The sequence below is a fragment of the Talpa occidentalis genome, unplaced genomic scaffold, assembly GCF_014898055.3.
Source record: "Talpa occidentalis isolate TD23 unplaced genomic scaffold, MPIMG_talOcc4v2.1 talOcc4.10, whole genome shotgun sequence".
In the NCBI taxonomy this organism is placed as follows: domain Eukaryota; kingdom Metazoa; phylum Chordata; class Mammalia; order Eulipotyphla; family Talpidae; genus Talpa; species Talpa occidentalis.
In genome coordinates this window covers 70,593,366-70,618,521 of record NW_023600993.1, presented here as the reverse complement: position 1 = coordinate 70,618,521, position 25,156 = coordinate 70,593,366, and the positions used below count along the sequence as shown (strand labels likewise).

Genomic DNA, 25,156 nt, shown 5'->3' with positions numbered 1-25,156 from the left:
CAGGTCACCTGATCTTGCCTGAACCTCCCACGGTGCCAAAGGGAGTACAGTTACCCAGTGAGCTTAGGTTAATCAGAAATCAGCCATCCATTTGCTCCTTGTCAGAATGTGGTCAGTTCCACCCCAAATAGTTGTTTATCATACAACACAGATAAATTACAGAACAAAGCCTTGCAGTATCATTTGCTGCCTCCATGGTTGCTTTCCCTAGCCTGGTGTAAAACAAATGATATCATTTCTTTTGGGTAAATAACACAAGGGTAGGACTGCTGGATTGCATGGCGGGCATGTTTGTAAGAAACTGCCAGCAGTTTTTTAGAGTGGTGGAATCATTTGTATTCTTACCAATAGTATGTGAGCTTGCAGCTGTTCTGCATCATTGCCAGCACTTGGTCTTATCAGCTTTGTTTTATTTTGTTTTGATTTTAGCCATTCCCGGGAGTGTGTCACTTTATTGTGGTTTTATTGTGAATTTCCCTGGGTCATGATGTTGAGTATCTGTCTTTTCATGCATTTATCTTTGCTGGAGAGTCTGCTTAAATCTTTGCCCTTTTTTAAATTGGGTGTTTCATTCTCATTGTATTGTCTAGATAATCTGTAAACTATGACACTCAACCATCCCTCAGAGTCACCCCATCTAAATCACTGCCATTTTCTATCTATCAACGTCGATGAATGTAAAGCCAAGGCAATAATCCATTGATTGTGTTCTGAGAGGATATATTTATTATATTCCTTTTTTGGACAGCAAGTTCATTCATTAATAAATGTTTACTGTATGGCTACTATGTGTCAGGCACTGTTCTAGGCACTGGAGAAATACTAGTAAAAAATTACATTCTAACTAAGTGGGCAGTGGGCTATCAAATGTCCAACAAAGATGATATGAAAATTTTAAGTGAGGTAAGAATCAGAGAGAGGGGGTAGAACAGATACTGATTTAGAAAGCTATGAGCTGCAGGAATGAATAAGTTCCCCCAAACTGGGAAGGTAATTATTTGAGTCCAAAGAATGAAGCAGGTATGTCCATTACGGCAACTTATATACAGGGGTTCTTTGCACCAAACCAGAGCATGTGAAGGCAGGATCCACACCCTGCCCCCTAACAGGAGTCTTCTTATACCCTGGTTAGTAGGTGTGATCACTCTTGTGTGAAACTGATGACACCAGGTGTCTGGGGGACATGTCATGCATGTCTTTGTTCTACTGATATTAATAGGGCTGCATATGAATCAGGGTACAGGTTAATACAGGAAAGAAACAATGAGGAAATTGGCTATCTTCCCAGGATAGGGCAGTTACTGGCTACCAGCCTGAGATGGTATCGATACAAGATGGAATCACTTTGGTTTTTCTACAAATGCATCTCCAGGGAAGATACCTCTGGGTAGTATTGATAGTTTAATGGAGTGAGAAAATACTACACTTTTCCACTCCATGCAGAAAATGGCACTACTGAAATGAAGTCTGGTTCCAGGCACTGTTTTGCATAATTGAGTCTGTCTGAGCAGAGGGAACATACCATCCAAGCAGATAGACAGCCCTTGCCCCTGGGGCACTGTAAAAGGCTGGTTTGCTAAACTCACAAACCAGGGTAAGGAAATAGCAACACCAGGAGCAGTAGGAAAAGGTACGTGCAGTGACCACCCACTTCCCCAGCAGCCATGAAATTCTTGAGGATGCTACAGAAGAATTGGTAATTTCTCTTTTGGGAGAGAATTGTGGTGCTAAGCTGTGAGCTTAGCCTGTCTCTATCTGTTTACCCACTATCCACAGAACCAAAGGCACCGCCTGCATGCGGTAAGCCATCACTCAATCTGTGATACGTGACCAACAGGCTGACTATTATGGTGCCCTCGATATGGGGCAAAAGGAACATGGAGATAGAGATCACAGTGTCTCATAATCTATCACAAAGACCAGAAACTGTTTCACAGGTGCCCTGGGGGTTACACAATGCATGGATAAATGTCACAACTTTCCACCAGACTCCTCAAAGACAAGGTAGATTGAAAAAGTGGCACCCATTTGGGCAGAACTTAAGACATAGTCATGAAAAAGAGTTAGTGATTTATTGTGGACTCCCATTCTTGCATCTTTTCTCTCCCTGTTACATGCAGGTGGAGGACACGCAGAGGTGAACAAGATAGGAAAAGTTCCTGCCTTCCTAGAGCTCACAGACCAGCAGGGAGGACACAGACAAAGAGCACATAAATCAGTAAATCATCAGATAATAGTTTAAAAATGAAATAGCCTTTGAAAGAAATGCATTGGGCAATAGGACAGGGGATGACTGGAGGGGAAGGTGGAGGACAGCTTTAGGGCGTATGGCTAGGGAATGTATCTCAAAGGGACCCAGTATCATGAAGCAACTCCATATGAAAAGCTGAGAAAGAAGTTCCAGCTGGTAAGAGTAGTGGGTGTTCAGGCTAGAACAAGCATCATGTGTTTGAGTTAGAAAAAAAACTGGGTTTGGGACCTCATGTAGGTTGGGCAGAGACAAAACTAACAGGCAAATTATAAATCTGAGATATACAGCAGGGACGGAGAAAGGGGTGAAAACAGGGAAGGGAAGTGCACAAGCGACTGTGATGATGGCTCACGGGTGATGTGGTGGTGACAGTTTTATGGGGATTACACCTGAGGGGAGAGATCAAATATTGTACAAAAATTAACAACGTAAAAATAAATAAATGGAAGATGAGGTGTGACTGAGAGTAACCTCTGGCAGGGCCAAATCATGTCAGATTTCAGGGCTACCATGGGGATTTGAGTGTGGTGGAAGGAAAGTTGTAAGCTGTAGAGGAACATCTGATTTGTACTTTGGAGATTCACTCTGCTATTTTGTGGAGAAAGGTACCTTAGAGTAACAAGATGGTGGCTGGGAAATCAGTGAGGAAGCCTGTGGTGAGGCATGAGTTCAACTCTATGTGGTAAAGATAATAAGAAGGAGTCGTTGGATATAAAATATTTTTGGAAGTGACACACCAAGAGGATTTGCTGAACTGGAAGTGGAGATAATAGAATGAGATAAATTATGGATCATGACAGATTCTAGAGTTTTTGTCCTGAGAATGTAAATGGATCAATTAATACTTTGTGACTATAGTGAGTACAGATTGGTCATAAGAAATTAGGAGAGTTTGTTTTCAGAGAATAGCCAGCCTATTACCTAACACATTCTAAAGTCTACCAAGCAGACTCTGGTCTAGAAACTTAAAAGCGTTGCTAAAATACATTATGATATTCTACTTTTCCATTTGAAAGTTTGGCCATCCATCTGTTACTCACAGCCTCTTTGCTGCATGGCCTTTGTCACGGAGAACCCTACTAGATCTCACTGAACAGCCCAATCAGTGATTGACTCCTTCTAGGACTATAGATACAACAAGACCTGGGTCACTGCACTGCCCATCTCAAGTGAACCTCAGTCTTTGTGAATTGGCACCGAGGAGCTCCATAGACCAGTGGCAGTCATGAGTTTGCAAATGGTGACGCTGGGATAGAGCAGTTGAAAATGACACCATATTCAGTGGTGTGATTTGACCCTTACTATTCTCAATCGTTCTCTTCCCCTCTTCTTTCCCCTGCCTACCCCAGGTCCAGAGAGAGCTGGGATATTTCATCAGACCCGCCTAGGCTGCAGTGCCATGTGGGTGCCTTTCTTGCAGGTACTCTGAGTCCCTGACAAGCCGTATCTCTACTGGCAATTTTATCAGGCAATAGGAACTCAGTTTACAGTTTTAAAATGGAGAGGCAGAGAAGCCAACCAAGGAAATGTTTGTCCGGTTGTTTTTTTGTTTTATATATACCAAAAAAAATAATAAATAAATAAATAAATAATAAATGGGAACCTTAAGACTAGACCTGAGCTGGAATTTCCAAGTGAGGAGGAAACAATGTCTTAACCTTTCCCCAGAGTGTGCACAGTTTAGGACAGCGAGAGCTCCTATACCGGCTTTTACAGGCAAGGAAAGATGCCCTGGCAGCTTTCCATGAGCTGCCACTTCGCGGGAGATGAGCAAGAAAATAACCCCAGTTTTCTTTAAATTGGTTTGTGATTTTTTTTTCCCCCAGATGAAACTGTGGCTGCTGTTGGAACATGGAAAATTAGAATTAGGGGGTTCCATATGTAGCCAATAGCCGAGAGACTCAAGGGCTAGGTACAGCTCTTAGACATTAGACCCCTGGCCTTTGTCACTTTAAGACCGTGGTTAGTCTACAATAAACCTTTTATTTCCCCCACTCTCTCTGACTTTGATCATTGTAACATGCAGCTTCAAAAAACATGTGTCTCAAGTTCTCTAATAGCATCTTTGCTTTTTCCCTTCTTTTAAAAATGTGTGCAACTTTCTTTCTACTCCTACTCACTGTTTTTATTTTATTTTTTTTTTTTTAAATATTAAATTTTATTTTTATATTCCCCCATACAATTGCAAACGCCCCATTCTGACCCCAATCCTTCCCCTCCCGCCCCCCCACCCCCCAAAAAGTGTCTCTGGTTCATAGTTTTTTTGTTGATTTTGATTTTCACTTTCTTATATTCATTTTCCTGGTCCCTTATTTAAGTTTTCTAGATTCCTGCTATGAGTGAGACCATCCGGTATTTTTCTTTTTCTTTCTGGCTTATTTCGCTGAGCATGATCCCTTCCAGCGCCATCCATGTTGCTGCAAATTGCATGTGTTTATCTTTTTTGAATGCTGAGTAATATTCCATGGTATATATGTACCACATCTTCTTGATCCAGTCATCTATTTTTGGGCATTTGGGTTGTTTCCAAAGCTTAGCTATTGTAAACAGTGCTGCTATAAACATAGGAGTGCAGGTGCTCTTTGGAATGGATGTTTCTGTGTCCTTTGGGTAAATACCTAGGAGTGGAATTGCTGGATCATATGGAAGCTCTATGTTTAGTAGGTCCAGAAATCTCCACACAGCTCTCCATAGTGGTTGGACCAGTTTGCACTCCCACCAACAGTGCACAAGAGTTCCTTTTTCTCCACATCCTCGCCAACATTTGTTGTTGCTAGTTTTTTTAATATGTGCCATTCTCACTGGTGTGAGATGGTATCTCATGGTAGTTTTGATTTGCATTTCCCTGATTACAAGTGATGTTGAACATTTTTTCATATGTCTGTTGGCCATTTGCATTTCCTCTTCAGAGAAGTTTCTTTTTAGCTCTTCTGCCCATTTTTTGACTGGATTATTTTCTTTGTTGTTGCTGAGTCTCATCAGCTCTTTGCAGATTTTTGTGATCAGTCCTTTATCATTAGTGTTGGGTGCAAAAATGTTCTCCCAGTTGGTGGGGTTTCTCTTTGTTTTTGTTATTGTCTCTTTTGCTGTGCAGAAGCTCTTTAATTTGATGTAGTCCCAGCTGTTTATCTTTGTCTTCACTATCACTGCTTTGGGTGATGTGTCTGTAAAGATGTCTTTGATGTGCAAATCCCGTAGTGTTTCGCCTATATTTCCTTCTATGTATTTTATGGTTTCAGGTCTTATGTCTAGTTCTTTAATCCATTTTGAGTTGATTTTTGTGTATGGTGTGAGGTAGTGGTCAAGCTTCATTCTTTTGCATGTAGCGACCCAGTTTTCCCAGCACCATTTATTGAACAAACTTTCTTTGCTCCAATGCATAGTCTTTGCTCCTTTGTCAAAGATTAGTTGACCATAAATCTGTGGGTTTATTTCTGGATTTTCTATTCGATTCCATTGGTCTGTATGTCTGTTCTTGTTCCAATACCATGCAGTTTTGATGATTATGGCTTTGTAGTATAGTTTGAAGTCTGGGAGTGTGATGCCTCCATTTCCTTCTTTTTTTTTCAGTAGAGCTTTGGCTATTCGGGGTTTTTGGTGATTCCATATGAATTTCATCAATAATTGTTCTATTTCTTTGAAGAATGCCATTGAGATTTTGATTGGAATAGCATTGAATCTGTATATTGCTTTTGGTAGGATGGCCATTTTAATAATGTTTATTCTTCCAATCCATGAGCAGGGGATGTCTTTCCATTTCTTTGTGTCTTCTTCTATTTCTTTTAACAGTGTTTTATAGTTTTCTTTGTATAGGTCCTTTACCTCTTTTGTTAGATTTATTCCCAAATATTTGATTTTTTTTGTTTCGATAATAAAAGGGGTGGTTTTTTTTATTTCTTCTTCTTCAGATTTATTGTTTGTGTATAGGAAGGCCACTGACTTTTGCGTGTTGATTTTGTATCCTGCCACTTTACTGAATTGATTGATGAGTTGAATTAGTTTTTCTGTGGAGATTTTGGGGTTCTCTATGTATATTATCATATCATCTGCAAATAGTGATAGTTTGACTTCTTCTTTTCCTATTTGGATTCCTTGGATGTCTTTCTCTTGTCTTATTGCTCTGGCTAGGACTTCCAGTATTATATTGAAAAGCAGTGGTGAGAGTGGACATCCTTGTCTTGTTCCAGATCTTAATGGAATTGCTTTCAGCTTTTCACCATTGAGAATGATACTGGCTGTTGGCTTGTCATAGATGGCCTTTATGTTGTTGAGGTATGTTCCTTGTATCCCAAGAATTTCAAGGGCTTTTATCATGAATGGGTGTTGCACTTTGTCGAAAGCTTTCTCAGCATCTATTGATATTATCATATGGTTTTTATATTTCTTTTTGTTGATGTGTTGGATAACGTTGATTGATTTTCGGATGTTAAACCATCCTTGTGCCCCTGGAATGAATCCAACTTGGTCGTGGTGAATTATCTTATGGATACATTGTTGGATTCTGATAGCTAAAATTTTATTGAGGATTTTTGCATCAGTGTTCATTAGGGAGATTGGCCTATAGTTTTCCTTTTTTGTGTTGTCCTTATTCGGTTTTGGTATTAGTGTAATATTGGCTTCATAGAACGTGTTTGGTATTGTCCCTTCCTTCTCAATTTTTTGGAAGAGTTTGTGAAGGATAGGCACTAATTCGTCTCTGAATGTTTGGTAGAATTCATTTGTAAATCCATCAGGTCCTGGGCTTTTGTTTTTGGGGAGGTTTTTAATTACCATTTCAATTTCGCTGCTTGTAATTGGTCTGTTTAGGTGTTCTATTTCTTCTTTATCTAGCTTTGGGTGATTGTAGAGTTGTAGGAATTTGTCCATCTCCTCTAGATTGTTGAACTTGTTTCCATATAACTGTTCATAGTAGTTACTGATTATTCTTTTGATTTCTGCTGTGTCCGTTGTGATTTCTCCTCTTTCATTTATGATTCTGTGTATTTGTGCTTTCTCCCTTTTTTCCTTTGTGAGCCTGGCTAGGGGTTTGTCTATTTTATTTATTTTTTCAAAGAACCAGCTCTTGGTTTCATTGATCTTTTGGATTGTTTTTTTAGTTTCAATTTCATTTATTTCTGCTTTGGTTTTTATTATTTCTTTTCTTCTACTGGTTCTGGGGTTTTTTTGTTGTTCTTTTTCTAGATCTTTGAGTTTCGAGATTAGGTTGTTTCTTTGAGTTCTTTCTTGTTTTTTGATGTGAGCTTCTATTGCTATATATTTTCCTCTTATTACTGCTTTTGCTGCATCCCATACATTTAGGATATTGGTGTCCTCCTTGTCATTCAATTCAAAGAATTTTTTAATTTCTTCTTTGATCTCCTCGTTAGTCCAGTGGTCTTCCAGTAGTGTGGCTTTTAATCTCCATGAGGTAGGATAGTTCCTTGCCTTCTTTTTATGATTTATTTCTAGTTTGATGCCTTCGTGGTCAGAAAAGATGGTTGGTATGATTTCAATCTTGGTGTATCTGTTGATGTTTGTCTTGTGCCCCAGTATGTGATCGATCCTGGAGAATGATCCGTGTGCGCTTGAGAAAAATGTGTACTCCGTTTTTTTTTGGGTTTAGTGTTCTATAGATGTCTGTTAAGCCCAAATGCTCTAGGTCCTTATTTAGAGCTTTAGTTTCTTTACTTATTTTTTGTCTTGTTGATCTATCCATTGTTGATAGTGGTGTATTGAAGTCTCCCACTACATATGTGTTTTCTCTGATGTCTGTTTTCAGAGAGGACAACAGTTGTCTGATATATTTTGGTGCTCTTTCGTTTGGTGAGTATATGTTAATGAGTGTTATTTCTTCTTGAAGTATTGTCCCCTTAATCATAATGTAGTGACCATTGGGGTCTCTTTTTATTTTTTTGAGTTTGAAGTCTGTTTTATCTGATATAAGTATAGCTGTTCCTGCTTTCTTTTTTGGCCCATTTGCTTGTAGGATTGTTTTCCATCCTTTGACTTTGAGCCTATTTTTATCTTTTGTAGCTAAATGTGTTTCCTGGAGACAGCAAAAGGTTGGGTTTTGTTTCTTAATCCAGGCTGCAACTCTGTGTCTTTTTATTGAAGAGTTTAGTCCATTTACATTTAGAGTTAATATTGATATGTTAGCATCTGTATTTGCCATTATGTTTGTCTTTCCTTTGATTTTATTTATTTATTCTTTTAATAACTTTTTTTTTTTTTTTTTTTGGTCTTCTTTCGTTGTTATTCGTCCCTCTGAGGTTCTGGCTTTAGGATTCCTTGTAGTATTTTTTGGAGTGGGGGTTTAGTCGCAATGAAATTCCGGAGTTTCTCTTTGTCTGGGAAGGTCCATATTCTTTCTTCATGGAGGAAAGAGAGCTTTGCGGGATAGAGTATTCTTGGTTGGCATCTGTTTTCTTGGAGTCTGTTGACTATGTCCCTCCACTCTCTCCTTGCCCGTAGTGTTTCTTCAGAGAAGTCTGATGTCAGCCTGATTGGTTTTCCTTTGAATGTTATCTGTTTCTTCCCTCTTGTCAGCTTCATTATTTTTTCCTTGTCCTGGATTCTTGGGAGCTTTACTATTATGTGTCTTGCTGTGTTTTTCCTTTCGTCGTGGAAGTTTGGTGTTCTTCTTGCTTCTTGTATATCAATTTTCAGCTCCTTCTTCTCATTTGGGAAGTTCTCTTCAATTATATCCATGAATATTTTCTCTGTTCCTACATCTCTCTCCTCTCCTTCTGGAATTCCTATAACTCTTATATTTCCTTTCCTCATGGAGTCAGATAGTTCCCGAAGTCTTTCTTCATTCTTTTTCCTTCGTACTTCTCTTTCCTTTTCTGTTTTGGTTCTTTTTATTTCTGTGTCTTCAAGATTACTTATTCGTTCTTCCATTTCATCTATTCTGCTTTCATTGCTTTTCCCAGAGTTCTTTAGTTCCTCCATTAATTCTTTGATCTCCTGCATTTCTCTTACTTCCCTCTTTAGGGACTCAATTTCCTTCTTTGATCTATCACTTTTTTAATCATGGCAATTTTAAATTCTCTTTCTGGAAGGCTCAGAAGTTCTTCCAAGTTGCTGTCGTTGCAATCTGGGGAGTGGTTTTCTTTTTGTGGTGTGCTTCTTTCCTGAGGAGTTGTTAGGTTGCGTGTGGTTCTTCTACTCCCTACTGTCTGTTTTCTAATTTGTCGTATGTGTTGGGACACTGTGTTGCTCGGACTGACTGACATCTTGGGTGAACTTCTCCGCTCCCCTCTGGCTCTTCCAGGAGCCATCTCTGTCTTCTGGGGGAGCTTTCTGCTGGTTTTAGGCAGTTTTTACTGAAGAAATGTCCCTGTTCTCAAATGGCGAAGCGGGATGCAGTCCCTGCGCCTCCGGTTTCAGGCACACTCTTCTGCGCCCCCGGTCTGCCCCGGACGTGGGTGCCTGCTCCCTCTGTGGGCTCAGACTGCTGGTCGGAAGGGGCCTGGCGTGGAATAACTTCCCGGCTGGCCACTGGGTCCTCCAGAAACCTTCTGCCCTTTTCAAGCAGTCTTAAGAAATGTCCTGTTTTATAGGGTGTTAGTGACTTTTTTTTCCTGGTCGCTAGGTGGCGCCAGAGATCTCTCCTATTGGCCTTGGGGGGCTGTTTTTCGCCTCCCCCCACCCCTTGGGACAGAGAACAGAGCGGGAATGTTAGGGTACACCTCAACAGCTTTGGGGTGCTGTGTCTGACTTGTGCCCCACCGTCGTGGAGAAACCACGCCCCGAATTTTCGTGCCCCGGGTCTCAGTTCAAAGCCCTCAGTTCCAGGACGCGGGCTGTAGCCCAGTTCAGTGGCGCTGGAATGGCGCCTTTTGCACCGCTCCCGTGCCTGGGCGCCTGGATCCTGCTTACTCAGGGAGGGACCTTCACCTCAGTGAGGACCTCCGCGCGTCTCCCCGCAAGCCTAGGTCGTCTCCCCGCAAGCCTAGGTCGCAGGCGCGGGGACCTGGGCAGCCGCGATCCAGGTCTGCACTTGCTTTTCAAGCGCGCCGAGCACTCCGCGTTTCCGCGCCAGCTTACCGGCAGCCCGGGCTGTGTGCGCGTCTCCCGGGGTCTTTGTTCTTCTCTAATGGCGCCCGGAGCCGTTCGCTCACCGCCGCGGCGGATCCTGCAGGGTTCGCCTCAGCTCCCGTTCACGGGGTGTGGTGGCTGCAATAGTTCCTTTCCGCTCACAGTCCCGCTTGCTGCGTCGTTTGTTCTTGTGGGCCGTTTTGGTTTGTTGTTTCCTCCTCTCTGCCGGTCGGAGAGTGCCGCCTCTGTGGGCGGGGGAGGGGAGCAGGGTTCTGCGCTTCCCTCCCTTCTAGTCCTCTTTTATGGCCAGTTTCTTCTTCGGGTAGTTTGCTGGCGTCACCCGTTTATCTTCCGTGTCCCAGTTCTCACTGGGACCTGCCGCTTTTCACTTTTTTTAATGGGAGATCTTACTCGCAGCGTCTCCTCGCCGCCATGTTGCTCCGCCCCCTCCTCACTAGTCATTCTGTTTTTATTTTAAATTAAAGTTTTAGTGTGAATCATCTTGATTGGGATTAACCTTTATTGCATTAACTCAGCTGAGTTTATTCAAAACTATATTTATTTTTCCTATCAACCCTGTTGTGTAGCTATTGTTCTTCTCACGTTACAGTTCAGATAATAAAGCCCTGAGAGAAAGGTGGAGAAACGTGCCACCGTCCACATATCCAGGAAGAGCAGAGTTGGGCTTTGGAATAAGACAGTCTCATTCCAGGATGTGTATTCTTAATCCCAGTGGACACATTTAAGCCAGTGGTGCAAAACAGGGCAAAGGGGCCTCCCTTGACCAAAGGTTGTAGAAACACATATCTGACAACAGAAAGAAGAGATATTCTAGATTGTGTGGTCTCAAAGTCCACATGTATGGGGTATCCTTAAAGCTTTTAGCTTTAGAAATCTTTCTAGAAAGTGCTGAGACTGGTGACTCAGAGACCCAGTAGTTGTCTCCGTTTAGAGATTGGGATGCTCTTCTGAGCGGCATGTATTGGTAGGTATTGAAATGTGTATGGGACTAAATGAAGTTTAAGTTCTTTCAAATACTAATACACAGTGGTTCTGGACCCTTCTACAACAGCAAAAAGCTGAGGCTCACCTCTCTACCCACCGTGTTTATTGAGATTGCCCCTGATTGATCCATCAAGCTCATTCTGCCCTTGACCTCTCTCCTTTCTTTTTTTTTTTTTTTTAAAGATTTTATTTGTTTATTTATACAAGCACTGGGTACAGTCAGAAGCGCGGGAGGGTGAGAGAATTCACCAGAGACAGAGCGGGGAGCAGAGCAGGCAGAATGACGAAGTACACTGCTGAGGGTAGCAGCGGGCAGCAGGAGAGGTCTGCAGGCCATGTGGGACCCTCACCCAGAGGCCGGGGATCGAACTGGCGCTGCAGAGGCTGCGGGCAGCTTCGCAGCCCAGCGCTCAACAGCTGCGCCACCGGGGGGCCTCTCTCCTTTCTTTTAAGGAGTCAACTCTGCTTCAGGGACAAGGAGAATGATTGAGGTGGATTCTTATATGACCAAAGAGGCAAATTTCAGAGCTGTCCTTTAAAATACCTTTGTCTCCGAGTCCGTGGTGACGTGGTTCTCCTCATACTACCTGTAAAGACTCAGGGCCCAGGTGGAAGGCTCTCACAGGAGCCTTCCAGAGAGGAAACTTTCACTCAAAGCTACAACCCAAGTTGAGGTTCTTGTACCCAAGCAGTGGGTTCACTTCAACTCTTGCTGTCTCCTCTTCCCCAGCTGCAGCTTCCAGACTCTGCCAGCTCTGCCTGGACTAACCCCCTGTGTGCTTTAAAGCAAAAGGATCCTTAGGAATAGTTAAATGTCTGGCCCTGATGTGGCCAGGGTTGGGGCTGACTTCACTGAGTCCTATTCCTGGGATAAAATTCAGTGGGGTTTTGATCTTAGTGCTCCTGGTCATCCTACCACATCTGCCCACCGAACACGGAATGGGATAATGATGCTCCCTGAGTTTGTCCATCCAACTCCATGTTTCCTAATTTCTCTCCAAAGAAAAGGGAGCACCTTGGAAGGAGGGTTCCTATAGATATTTCCAAGGCTGTTTGTGTGCTCTTGGTTCTTAGGTATCAAGCAAGCCCATCAGAGATGCAGTCAATGAATTCCATCAATAGTCTGAAAGGACTGTTCATTTGTGACCAGGTCCTTTGGGGGTCTGAACACCTGTTCTCCCAGCATGTGAGCCATTGTCAGAGCACTTAGCCATTGTTCAAAAACAGGAAGTCCTTTATCCATCAAAAGAGAAAAGAGGTATCCTGGAGCTTGCAGAATTTGAGTGCATGTTTTACCTTCACTTCTCTTCATTCATTAAATTGTTCACTTTGGAATAAAGCATTGTCACTGGCCTTGGAACCATGCATGCACATAATCGAAAAGTCTCTGAATTCCTAAGTACCTTGGTGCCCATCCACGCTGAGCCTAGAACATAAAAGAACAGCTGAGCCTTAATCTCTGTCATTTCTATATCTGTGCTGAACTCCCTCATTCCAGATTTGTGTAAGGATTTCCAATCACTTTCCCAGTCAGCGGCCATTTACTGGGAGATAATTCTAGAGTTCAAGAAGATGATATGATCAAGGCCAGGCAAGGCCCTGAACTACTGAGTGACTTAGATTCTAGTGGAGGAGAGACAGATGGTAAGCAATTACACAATAAATCAGCAAGGAAATTTTCAAATAGAAGTAGTCTGAAGATAGTAAAATAGGGTCATATTAGTGACAAGCAAGAAGTGAGGGATTAAAATAAAATCATGGTAGATGGTACAGGGAAAGAAGACCTCTTTGGGGCTGAAACCTGAAACCATATGAAAAACTAGCACAGCCCAACAGTAAACTGCCATGCAGAGCCCTTAAGGTAGAAATAAGGGGCAGATTTGAGGAGCTCAGGAAAACCACTGATGCTGGAGGACAGGGCCTGGCGCAGCTGGGGACTGACTGGACAAGGCTATTGAACCATTCCCAAAGGCCCTAGTAAGAGGTTTTCTTGCAATCAGGACAATGTTTTAGGGAAGTACTTAGGGACATTTTTCCTGGGGAGATGTTGCAGAATGGAAAGGATTCAGAAATCAGGGTGTTACCCTGGATCTTTCAGGGTACAAGATGGTTCTAAACCATCTGATTGCCTCTAACATGACCCAAGTGAGTCTCCGCCACAGCTGATGATGTCTTGGGATGTTGTATCAAAACCCCCAACTGAAGACTCTCAGGAATCGATCCCCCCCCTTACCCTCCACCTTCTCTCTTATCTCTGGTCAAAGCCCCATTTCATCTTGTCAAAGCACCTCCCTTTACTCAACCTTTGTTCCAATACTGAAAGATTATTCAATTCATTCACTATAGCCACCTTCTTAATGTCTTACCCCAAATCTCACCCTATTTTCCTTCAAATTCTCAGCGCTCCCCTCTTCTTTGTGACCTTTCTGCTTAGCTGTCCTGGGGTCTAGCACTCCGTTCTCACTCCCTCTTGTACCTATGTTGGAATGCTTGGTGTGACCTAGCTTGATGCCATTTCCAGATGCAAGAGTTAAATTAGGAAGTCAGGTTTGCGTGCTGAAACACTGGAGCTGCGTTGGGCAGTCTGCTGGCTTGTTCAGCCTGCCTTTCAAATTGTCCCCAGATTAGCACATGCTGTCTTCTTTTTGAAAAGTTATTTTTGATAGCTTTCTGACTTTCTGACTGGACCCCTGTAGTCTTTGTTTAGTGACCTGATTTTTCAACATCTTCCCCATCAAATCACAGCTACAAATCTTTATTAAAACTTCAGTTTTTCTCATGGTTCAACTCATTGAACTTGCCAAACCAAAAGAAAACCAGTACAACTTAATAGCTTTGAAAAAAAAAGAGAATTCTACCTGTCAGACTGCTCCCCAGCCCCTCCGTTCACTGGTGACTGGAAGCAGCAGCAATAGGTTCTGTGGGATGTGAAGCGAAGAAGCTGCCCCCTCAAGCTGTGCCCACTTGGAAACCAGTTTTGACCCCCAGCTCAAATCCCTGCCCAGGGAATAGTTGTTCTTTAAAAAAAAAAAAAAAAAAAAAAAAAAGATTTATTTATTTATACAAGCACTGGGTACAGTCAGAAGCGCGGGAGGGTGAGAGAATTCACCAGAGCCAGAGCGGGGAGCAGAGCAGGCAGAAGGGCCGAAGCACACTGCTGAGGGGAGCAGCGGGCGGCAGGAGAGGTCTGCGCGCCATGTGGGACCCTCCTCTGGTGGCCGGGGAGCAGCCGGGGATAGTACCGGCGCTGCAGAGGCTGCGGGCAGCTTCGCAACCCAGCGCTCAACTGCTGCGCCACCGAGGAGGCCCCGGAATAGTTGTTCTTAATGCCTGGAATCATCCTTGGGTTAGGTCTCTTCCCCCCCCCCCAGTCTCCCCCTACCCCACCCCCCCCCACCCCGCCAAGCCTGACCTGCTATTTAGCTGTGGTGAGCTGCCCAGTATGGGAAAGTTGGCCAAACCAACCAGCCTCCCACTCTTTGTCGCCTTGAGATAAATGGGGCCTGTGGACTCATGCCTGGATCTGTGTGCTCAACAGACTCCTCCCCACTGAAAGTTATTCTGGGGTGCAGATGAGGGGGGACAGCCCACTTGGGTTCCATGTGCATGTACCACTGGGCAGTGTTTGGACCTGTTCTGTTCTCATTACTGTTCGCTGAGTGGTCAGAACCTTCCAACATGGGAAAGCTGACTTATAACTTAAATAAATTTCTCTTCCATCAGGGGCTGAGACTGGGTCAGGGATTGTCTGTAGAAATAATGGCAGGGCAGTTGGTATTGATTTTATTTTTTATTCTGTAACTTGGTGTTTAAAAATTACCTGGTGCTGAAATGCAGAAACACATATTTGCTGTAGGAGATTTGAAGCTCACTAAATTTGCAGCTGAACCACTGTTTATGAAGGGCATTCATCTGACTTTGATGAGTGTGTGTTTAGAGCCCAAGGAAGTGTGTGAACTAAGCTCCTCTCTCTGTCTATAAATATAGACAGAAAACGCGTGTGTCCCTTAGAAGTAGGAAGGAGACCGCAGAGCATGGAGAAATGTAGGACTGAGGCTGGAGAGGGAAAAAGCCAGGGGAGGTCAAGAACTACCTAAGAATGAACAAACCACTGCAAAACCAGGAGATCCAGGTCCCCATTTTGCAAATGGAGGGACCCTACTTGAGAGGGGGAGTGACTTGCCCGCACATACTCAACTAGTCAAGTAGACTATGAACTGAAGCCCACTATTGTGCTCCGGGCACAGCCTCCTGGGCCACTGCAGTGTGCATGGGACAATGTTCAGCCAGCTGTGCCTGACACCTGCTTCACCTGTCAGTCCTGCCCCTCTGCAGCCCCTCTGACTCCTTCATGAATTAACAAAGAGTCATGCAACTCAAGTTCCTTCCTGAGTTAATAAAGAGACATGTAGACATGAAGAAGAAATCGACAAGTTCAGAAAGGTCACCAGAAATGAGTCAACTCCTAAGTATATTAAATTAATACTATATTCATTAAATATAAATATATGGGAGCCATGGTGAGCGTGGATGTATTTTTGTGCTGTTCAGAAAGGTCTAGAGGGATCTCCACATGTAACAGGCACACTGCAGGAGGATGTTACTGTCAAGTCAGATGCACCCAATCCCCTATTATTGGAGAAGCCTGAAGATTCCATTACATCCTATGGCTAAAAGAAAGATGATTATGAATACTGTATGGCTGGGTATTTGAGAATGGGTGGCGTCTACTGGGATCTGACTATCAGGAACTCATGGGACAACTTCATCTTGTAAATAGAGAAATCTAATATTTATGAAGTCATGTCAACACCCATGTGGTGGAAGAAGTCCTAGTACCAGACACGATCTTCATCTTTTGTATACTCAGTGCTGTCAGATATCTCTGTGTGATAGTAGTAATGTTATTGATGTAAACAAAACTGTGGAATATGTTCAGAGCCTACAGAAAGAACATAGTTCTTTTGCTGTAGACATTTGGGGGAAAATTCATACAAGATTTTCTTTTTGTGTGGTGGAAACTTTGACTCTGGTGCTGGATGCTGCGGAAAAGACAGTCAAATTTGTTTTATCATATGTGAATTTTTTTAAAGATTTATTTATTTATGTATACAAGATCTGGGGTACAGGCCAGAGGTGTGGGGGGTGAGATGATTCACCAGAGACAGAGTGGAGTACAAAACAGGCAGATATGTGAATTTTGATGATGAGCTTGCTTGGTTGCAGGCCAGTTATGAATCCCATACAAGACAGATCTATTGTTGCACAGAATTTCTGGCTATTACTAGTGAGTTGCATCAAGTAAATTCTAATTTATTCCACTGATAGTTTTATGAACAACAGTTACCATCAGGTGGACTCAGTGGATGGCCATAGAAGTTACCTGATGTGTGCTATTCATGGTGGGTCTTGGTGTCCCTAAAGATAATTGGAAGCCCTCATTGGTTTGATAAAGAAAAAACTGTGTTTTCATCTTCACACGTCAAGATGAAGAAACAGAAGCATTTGCAGACAGCCCAGAAGATAAGGTGGATCCTTTTCACGTTGTATTTGGAATTGCTGGGTATGTCATTTTTGGAAGAAGAACAGATTAAACCTGTTAGTCCTGTTTTCTGCATGTCAGAAGCCCTTCAGAGAGTGAATGTTCAGCTGAACTATTGAGCTAGATTTATTGATGCAAAATTTGCTAATATAGTTTTACCATCTTAACTTTGCTGTAGTTTTAAAGTGCTCATCACAGCTAAATGACTATGTTATTATTTTATATGTGAATAGTGTTAATTTTGTTCAATTATAATTATACATATAGTAAAATGAAGTCCTGTCTTGTATTTTCAACTTTAGATTTTCTTCTGCTATCCAAGTACTATACTTTGTTTTTTTTATTTATTTTTTACATCATTGTTCATTTTTAAACAATATTTGCTTCCCCCACCCCCTCAGGTGTAGTCCCCATAGAAGTTCCTTCACCAATGCACCCCTGCTCCATCACCTCAGTCCCCTGTACTCCTCCCTCCCTCCCTTTGATCCCTCTCCCTCCTCCTCCCCTGCAGGATGTCTCTGATTTATAATTGTCTGTTTTGTTTACCTGTATTTCATATTGTTATTATTTTTTTACACTGATGTCTTATTTGGTTCCCCTATATTCCTGCTATAAGTGAAATCATCTGATATTTTTCTTTTTCCTTCTGTTTTATTTCACTGAGCATAATTCCTTCTAGCTCTATCCATGTTGCTGCAAGTGGCATGAGTTTATCTTTTTTTGATTGCTAAATAATATTCCACTGTGTACATGTACCACATCTTTTTGATCCAGTCATCTATTTTTGGGCATTTGGGTTGTTTCCAGGTTTTACCTATTGTAAATCGTGCTACAGTAAACATAGGGGTACAGGTGTTCTTTTGAATCAATGTTTTTGTGTCCTTTGGGTAGATCCCTAGGAATGGAATTGCTGGATCATATGGTAGCTCTGTTATTAGTAGACTGAGGAACCTCCAGACAGCTTTCCATAGTGGTTGGGCCAGTTTGCACTCCCACTAGCAATGTAGGAGAGTTCCTTTTTCACCACATCCTTGCCAACATTTGTTGTTGCTAGTTTTTTTTTTTTTTATATGTGCCATTCTTACTGGGTAAGGTGGTATCTCAATATGGTTTTGATTTGCATTTCTCTAATGATAAAGGTTGTTGAACATCTTTTCATATGCCTGATGGCCATTTGCATTTCCTCTTTGGGGAAGTGTCTTTTATGCTCTTCTGTCCATTTCTTGGCTGGATTGTTTACTTTGTTTTTGTTGAGTTGTGTGAGTTCTTTGTATATCTTTGTGATCAGTCCCTTATCAGTTGTATGTAGTGCAAAAATTTTCTCCCAATCAGAGGGGTGTCTCTTTGTTTTGGTTAATGTCTTTTTTGCTGTACAGAAGCTTTTCAGTTTGATATAATCCCAAGTGTTTATCTTTTCCTTGCTGAGTACTATACTTTGTACTTTAGTGTATTTGTAACAGCAAACTTACTCCAAGAATGTCTTGTACCTGCAGTCTTACTCTCTAAGAATTATTTAGTTAAAGTCTTGGGTTCTACTTGATTATTTCCTTGTGATTCCTTTATATATCACATAATGTTAATTATGTAAATTGGTTTCTGATAATGGAAATGTTAATTGATAAAAATGGATAAACCCCATTATATGAATTAAAAGGTGCACAAAATAAATGACTATTGAGATTTGAAAAAAATTATTAATATATTCTTTGAGAACCTGTAACAGATGACGGCCATCTCCTGCTCCCACTCCCCACTTGAAATTGATTCTTCAAGTTCCCCCAAAAGCTCTTCCTAGACACAAATCCAGTTACCTTTTCCCACTGAGTGACCTTTTCACTTGCTCTGTTTTGCAAAGTTCTTTATTACTCCTGAAACCCCTTTTCTCTAACACCCAAATGGGGACATTCCTCCCCCGTGGAGCTACCCTAAGTCCCATTTGCCCCTGCTATAAAGGGACAGACTCATCCAATCCCATGATTTCAGCCTCCTCCTCTGAGTACTCCATCTTCATCTCTGGACTTGGCTTTTCTCCCAACTTCAGCACTTAGTTTTCAAATGGGCTGCCACATCATTTCAACCTGGGTTTTCTAAGACAACCTCCAATTCAGGGTCTAAATCTTGAATTAAGTTCTTTGACTCACATTCTGTATTAGTCTGGGTTCTCCAGAAGACAGAACCAACAGGAGATTTGGTAGGTAGGTAGGTCGATAGATAGATACAGAGAGAGAGAGAGAGAGAGAGAGAGAGAGAGAGAGAGAGAGAGAGAAATAAAGAGATTTACTCATAAGGAATTATCTCACATAATTGTGGAGGCTGATAAGGCCCTTTATCTGCTGGGTAAGTGAGCAAGCAGAGATCCCAGGAAAGCTGATGGTACAGTTCCAGTCTAAGAGTCTGATAACCAGGAGAGCCTTTAGTATAAGTTCCAGCCCAAATATGAATCTGAAAACGGGAAGCCGATATCCTAGCTAGAGATATGTAGGTATTTTATTGTATTCAGACCTTCAATGGATTGGATGAGGCCTACCCACACTAGGAAGGGCTCTCAACTCCAGAAACACCCTCACTGAAATTCCCAGAAACATTTAACCAAATATCTGGGTACCCTGTGACTCAGTCAAATTAATGCATAAAATTAACCATCACACCATCACACCTGAGTTCTTCAGGTAGACTAAGTGCATCCTTTGGTTTCTGTCACTTGCACTTTAAGCTGTCATTTATGACAGACTTTCCACATCCAGTCCTTTGTCAAATATGATCAATTCTTCTATCATAGTTGTCATAACTCTTCCTTCCTTTACAAGTCCATTGACACCATACCATCCTCGTAGCCATTTTCCACTTCTTGCTGTCAGTCACCTGTCCACATTTACAGCAGAAATGAGCTGCTCCATTTGTCTGGCCCTCATTATATTACCTCCCTGCATGTACTTATACATGTGTTGTTCCTCCTAACTCACATGACCTATTCATCTTTGTTCACTCCACATCATCTCCTAATTTTGAAGTGCAAGTCATTTTTTGTTCTTGAAGGCTGCATTCAGTATAACCTCCTTTGAGAAGATTTCCCTGATTTCCGCAATTGGACATCATCCTTTCTTCTTCAAACTCCTGTATCTTTCTTTTAGTTTTATTTTGTTATTTGTGTGTGCTGATGATAATCTTTGGTAGAATCCTACATTTGTCTGTCAAAATTGATTTCTTCTGATAGCTGTTTTCTTTGGTGATGGTGATATGGGATGAGGGTGTAAAGAAAATTGCGTAAGTACATGAATAGTAATTAGCAACATAAGATGTAAATTTACATTCAAGGCAATAAGTAATGGGAATTTACAGTTTGATAAGTGATTGACTAACAAATTCATTTTACAGATTTTAAGATCCCAGTGGATTCTTCTACAGCATGAGTGAAAGTTTTTCCGATAGTATTTGTGCTTTTTGTTGGTGTCTTCTCACTTTAGCACATAAAACTCTGTGAAGAAAAATAACCAAGTCGGTGCCTTTCCTTTTCAGGTGTGATTTTATTGTCTCTGTACAATCACCATGTCACCAAAGAAGACTTTTAAAAAGAATAATGGCAATATTTAAGTAGACAGAAAGGGTATAATGTGTACAGGAGCCAGAGTCCTCCCTGATTTGAGGACAGTATTCATTACCTGAGTCCCTGCTGTTAGCAGGTTGCATAGGCAAGCAGAGTTGTAAAAACATACAATATTCACTAATGAACTCAGCACTTGAAAACTTGAGGCCCCCTAGCACTTCTTTCCCTGCTTAACAATAGCATCTCTTCCTCTTCATTATTACATCAGTCTCTTTGTCCAGTTTAGGACTCTTCGTTGTATGTTATAACATCCCATAAAAATGCAAATTTCATAAACTTGATGTTTTAGAGAATTGCTCACATCCCATATAGAAAGGCATTAAAAGATGAAACTCTCATAGTTAAAGAGAAAATAAAACAAAGATGATGCCACATATGTCCCATAGCCTCCCAAAGAGAGTGATTTGTATATTAAAGCATTAAAGCAGAGACTTAGAAAACTTGATGAAATTGTTGAATACTTTTGCCCCAAATTTTTATGACTATATGGGAAAACAAACAGGAAGGGTAAAGGGAAGTTGTTATTTCATGTCTTTCTACCATTTTATAGGGAAATTACAGCCTGAGTTAGGGGTGATTACGGGGGTAGCAGGTGAGGGGGTGAGGGTTGTTGAAGATTCCAGATGTAGAGCTTGGCCCTGCAAGACCCATTACAGCAAGCAGAAGGTGGCTGCTCTAAGAACATAAATGTTTAGGGAAACCTTAAGTTCATATATTTTATTTTTCAAGATGAAATCTCAATGCAACCATTGTTTTAGTTATACAACTTAATCTCATCTCTAGTAGTTGACCCGAAGAAGTCTTTCTTCTCTGTCACTGTCCCCAGGTTTATTATGTTTAAATAATGGGAGAAGTTTCTTTCTCTAAAAAAGGACTTTGATAGTCAAAAAGTTTGGTTAGGGGGCTTCTTAGCCTTATGAGTCACGTGGCAGTAATAAAAATAACTGGAACTTCACAGAGTTTGCCACCAAATTGAACAAGCATTTGTTCATGGTGTTCTTAATCATGAATCCTTGATTTATACTCAGTCAGTAAGTTGGTGTTGAATTGCATACCAGGGAACTTAAGTAGAACCTTCTCGTGAGTTTTCCTTCTGAATTCACTACAGTATATCACTCTAATTCTAATGAAATAAAACTTTTCCTGAAAGCTGTTATATTTTTCATGTTTTTTCTTTCTTTTTTCTTTTCTCCCACTCCCTCTCTATTCTCCCAACTTCCTCTTCTCCCTGTTTTCTTCCTCCTGTTCTCCCCATTCTCTCCTTTTTTCTTTTTGTTTTTTAATGTTTTAATTTTTTTAAGATTTATTTATTTATTTATACAAGAATCAGGGTACAGGCCAGGGTACACAGGGTACAGGCCTTCCATGTGTGGGAGGGTGAGAGGATTTACCAGAGACAGAGAGGGGAACAGAACAGGCAGACTGACAAAATACACTGCTGAGGGGAGCAGCAGGCATGACAGGAGAGGTCTGCTGCGCCATGTGGGACCCTTGCTGGTCGGCCGGGATCGAACCGGCGCTGCAGAGGCTGTGGACAGCTTCACAGTGCAGCGCTCAACCGCCTGCGCCACCAGGGGAGGCCCTGTTTTAATTTTTAAATTTTTTTTTAACCAAACATTATTTTACTTACACAGGATACACTGAAGAGAAAGAATAGCTGAGAAGATTACAATGCTGAAATACACCTTAGACATGTAGCAGTCCACCCACTCATTTTATAGACGAGAAAACTTTGACTAGGACAGAGGGGTGGACCTGGATGGAACCACCAACCCCTCACTCATGTGCCCACTCATTCACAGTCATATACCATGTCCCTGAGAGAGCCCTCAGCCCTGCCTTTTGGTAGGAATGGCCATGAAAAGGAATGGCATAGAATCTGGGGGCACCAGATCTTAGACTTTATTTCCTGTCAAATTTTGTGTCCCCTTGAAGTAAACCTTCAGGCAAAGATTTGAAAATAAGTAATTTATTTGGGATATTAGCACTGGAAACCCTGGTGAGGGAGTGGGAAAGAGAGACAAAGGAAAGAAATAAGGTAATCAAAGATGTACTGTTAAGCAGATTACAATTTTGGACATCTGGGGCTCAGTGCCTAGGGGCAGCTCTGGGAGATGGTAGGCAACACATACTTTAGGGTTCTTTCTGGAGAGGTGAGGGGGTGAGGGGTATGTATACACCAACTCCTACTAGTCGCTGGTGTAAAACTTCCCCCTGAGGGTGATGTGACTGCCCAGCACTTCCGGTCTGTCTCACATGAGGGTACAGGAGACTCTGATGGCCAGAGAACATTCCAACAAAGTCAAAGGTACTAGATGCTGGAAATCCAACATACACTTGGAATGGTTGATGCTGACATATAAACTAGTTGTGTCCTCTACACACTGTGTCACAGAAAAATGGCAGAGGAGACCAGTTCATTCTTCCACCCTGGAAAAGAAGATTCTTGTTTTACAAATGCTAAATTCTTTTTACAAGGAGGATGTTAGGAAGAGGGAATGGGAATCTAAATCTAAACCTAAATCTTAGTGACTACTTCCCAGAAAGAGGCCTTTGGAGCAAATCTCATCAATTCAGGAAATACTGAAAATTCAGAAGATGTGTGGACTGTCTAGGACAAAGTTAATCTCATCCAGTCTTTATCCACTGCACGATCCTGCCTGTTTCTCTGTCTTTAAAGGCTAAATACATCAGTGGCATGGTTCTTGAGATAGACAGTATAAAGGGAGTGGCTATAACCTGTTCAAAGATTCTTTGAAAACAGTAATCAACCTGGTAACTCAACTTAGATTCCTGATTTCACAATCAGGACAATCTCTACAATTTCACAAGCACAACAATCTCTACATAAATGATTGAATGATTGTTGTCATTGCTAAGAAACACTGGAGTAATGTATTGGATTGGGGAGATATATCTGACTGCTGTTGAGCCTTTAGTCAAGACCAAACCTACCTCACAGGCTTTTTTGACCTTCTGGAATAAAGGTAGTTTATTTCTCTTCAATATCCCTCCCTTCCACAAAGCAGACCTTCTTCCAAAATGAATGAAATAATAAGAATGTAGAATCTTAGGGCTCAAGAGGGACATTAGGGATTATTCAGTCCAGATTTTCTCCCAATACAGTGTCCCTTGAATGGGCTCTTGATCTCACTTGAATTAGGCATGTTCCATTCAGTTCTCCTTAACTGTCCTCATGGAAGTTACAGCAGCCTCCTCACTCCCTAAATCTATTGCTAATTCTCCACTTTCTTCTTACTTGGTATGATAGTGGTACTTGGCACAGTCATCCTCTCCCTCCTGAAAACACATCCTTCCCTTGGCTTTGGCATCCTATGGTCATGGATCTCCCCCATTTCCCCACCTCCTCTCCGCTCCTTGGTCTCCTCTCCCCACTGGATGAAGCACTGGAGTGCTCCGTCTTCAGACCATTTTTCACTTTTCTGTCCACACTCACTTCTGTGACTCTGGATTTAAATACCATCCACACACAGATGACTCCAGAGCCCTATTCCCAGTCACCTATAGGACATCTCAACTATGTCCAGACCTGTGTCCATACTCTTCCCCAAAATATGACCCTCCTGTCTCCCATCTTTCCAGTGACTAAAACAAATCTTGGCGTCATCCTTGGTTGACGCCATACCCCTAACCCTATGTTCAAATTTACTAGGAAATCCTCTTCACTCTATCTTTAAAATTCATCCAGAATCTGACCACTTCTCACTGCTTCCATAGCTCCCACTCTGGCCAAACCTCCAACAGCTCTCATAATTGCTGCAGTAGGTCCTTTATGTCTCCCTGTTCTTTTCCTCACATCTGGAATTTTCCATAAGCATGTTTGAAGGTCTAAGATGGAGCCCATCATCACTCTCATAGGGTCTTGCCACACTCAGAGTAAAAGTTAAAGAATGTTCTCCAGGGTCCTCTGACCTCATCTCGTTCAAGTCACCATTCACTCTTTTCCCACCAGCCTCACTGCCCCCCTTGCTTTTTTACAGACACACCATACTAGTGCCTTTGGGTCCCCTTCCTTCTTTCAGGAACATTCTTGCCTCAGACATCTGCACACTTGCTCCCTCACATCCATCTTGTTTTAGTCAGATATCACATCTTATCAGATCCTACATGTTCACCCTACTGAAAAGTTGACTCACTTCCCCACCTGAAATTCTCATCCCTTCTCTACCTTCTTTTTCTCCACAGTACAGATCATCATAGAACATGCTATTTAACTTACTATAAAGTTACTTATTATACACCTTCCTACAATGGGACATCATAGGGATAGGCAGTTTGCTTCCCATTGTATTCCCTGATGCCTAAATGGCAATTGGTATCCACCGACTGACTGTGGAAGAAAAAGCATCAAGAACCCTCCTAAATGGCCTATCATTCAGCAATGCAAAGCATACCATTTTGCCTGCTATTCCTTCTATTAATTTTTGGAAGAACTCCCCCTTATGGTATTGTGCTCAAATCTCCTTCCTTGAAATATGTGACAGTTGGTTCCCCTTCTACCATCTCTGCCAAAACAAACTACTTCTCTTCCCTGCATAATAATGATCTCAGATGAACCACCTAGAAAACAGAAACTGTTTTCTGGTTCTCAGTTCTTCCAACCCCTCTTCTGGAACTTGGCCTCAAGACCGTCCCTTCTCAAGATGTTCATGCATGGTCAATAGCTTCACCCAGTGCAGAGTCCAGACCTGGGAGATGGTGTTCATGAGGAGTG

The 25,156-nt window shown here is 41.9% G+C and overlaps 1 protein-coding gene and 1 pseudogene across 1 annotated transcript in view; both read left to right on the top strand.

The window, feature by feature from the left end:
• The window catches only part of SLC24A3 (solute carrier family 24 member 3), a 523,373-nt gene that overhangs the window by 383,277 nt on the left and 114,940 nt on the right, over positions 1–25,156 (top strand). The gene's annotated exons all lie outside the window — the stretch shown is intronic.
• LOC129146466 (geranylgeranyl transferase type-2 subunit beta-like) lies at positions 15,806–16,936 on the top strand (annotated as a pseudogene).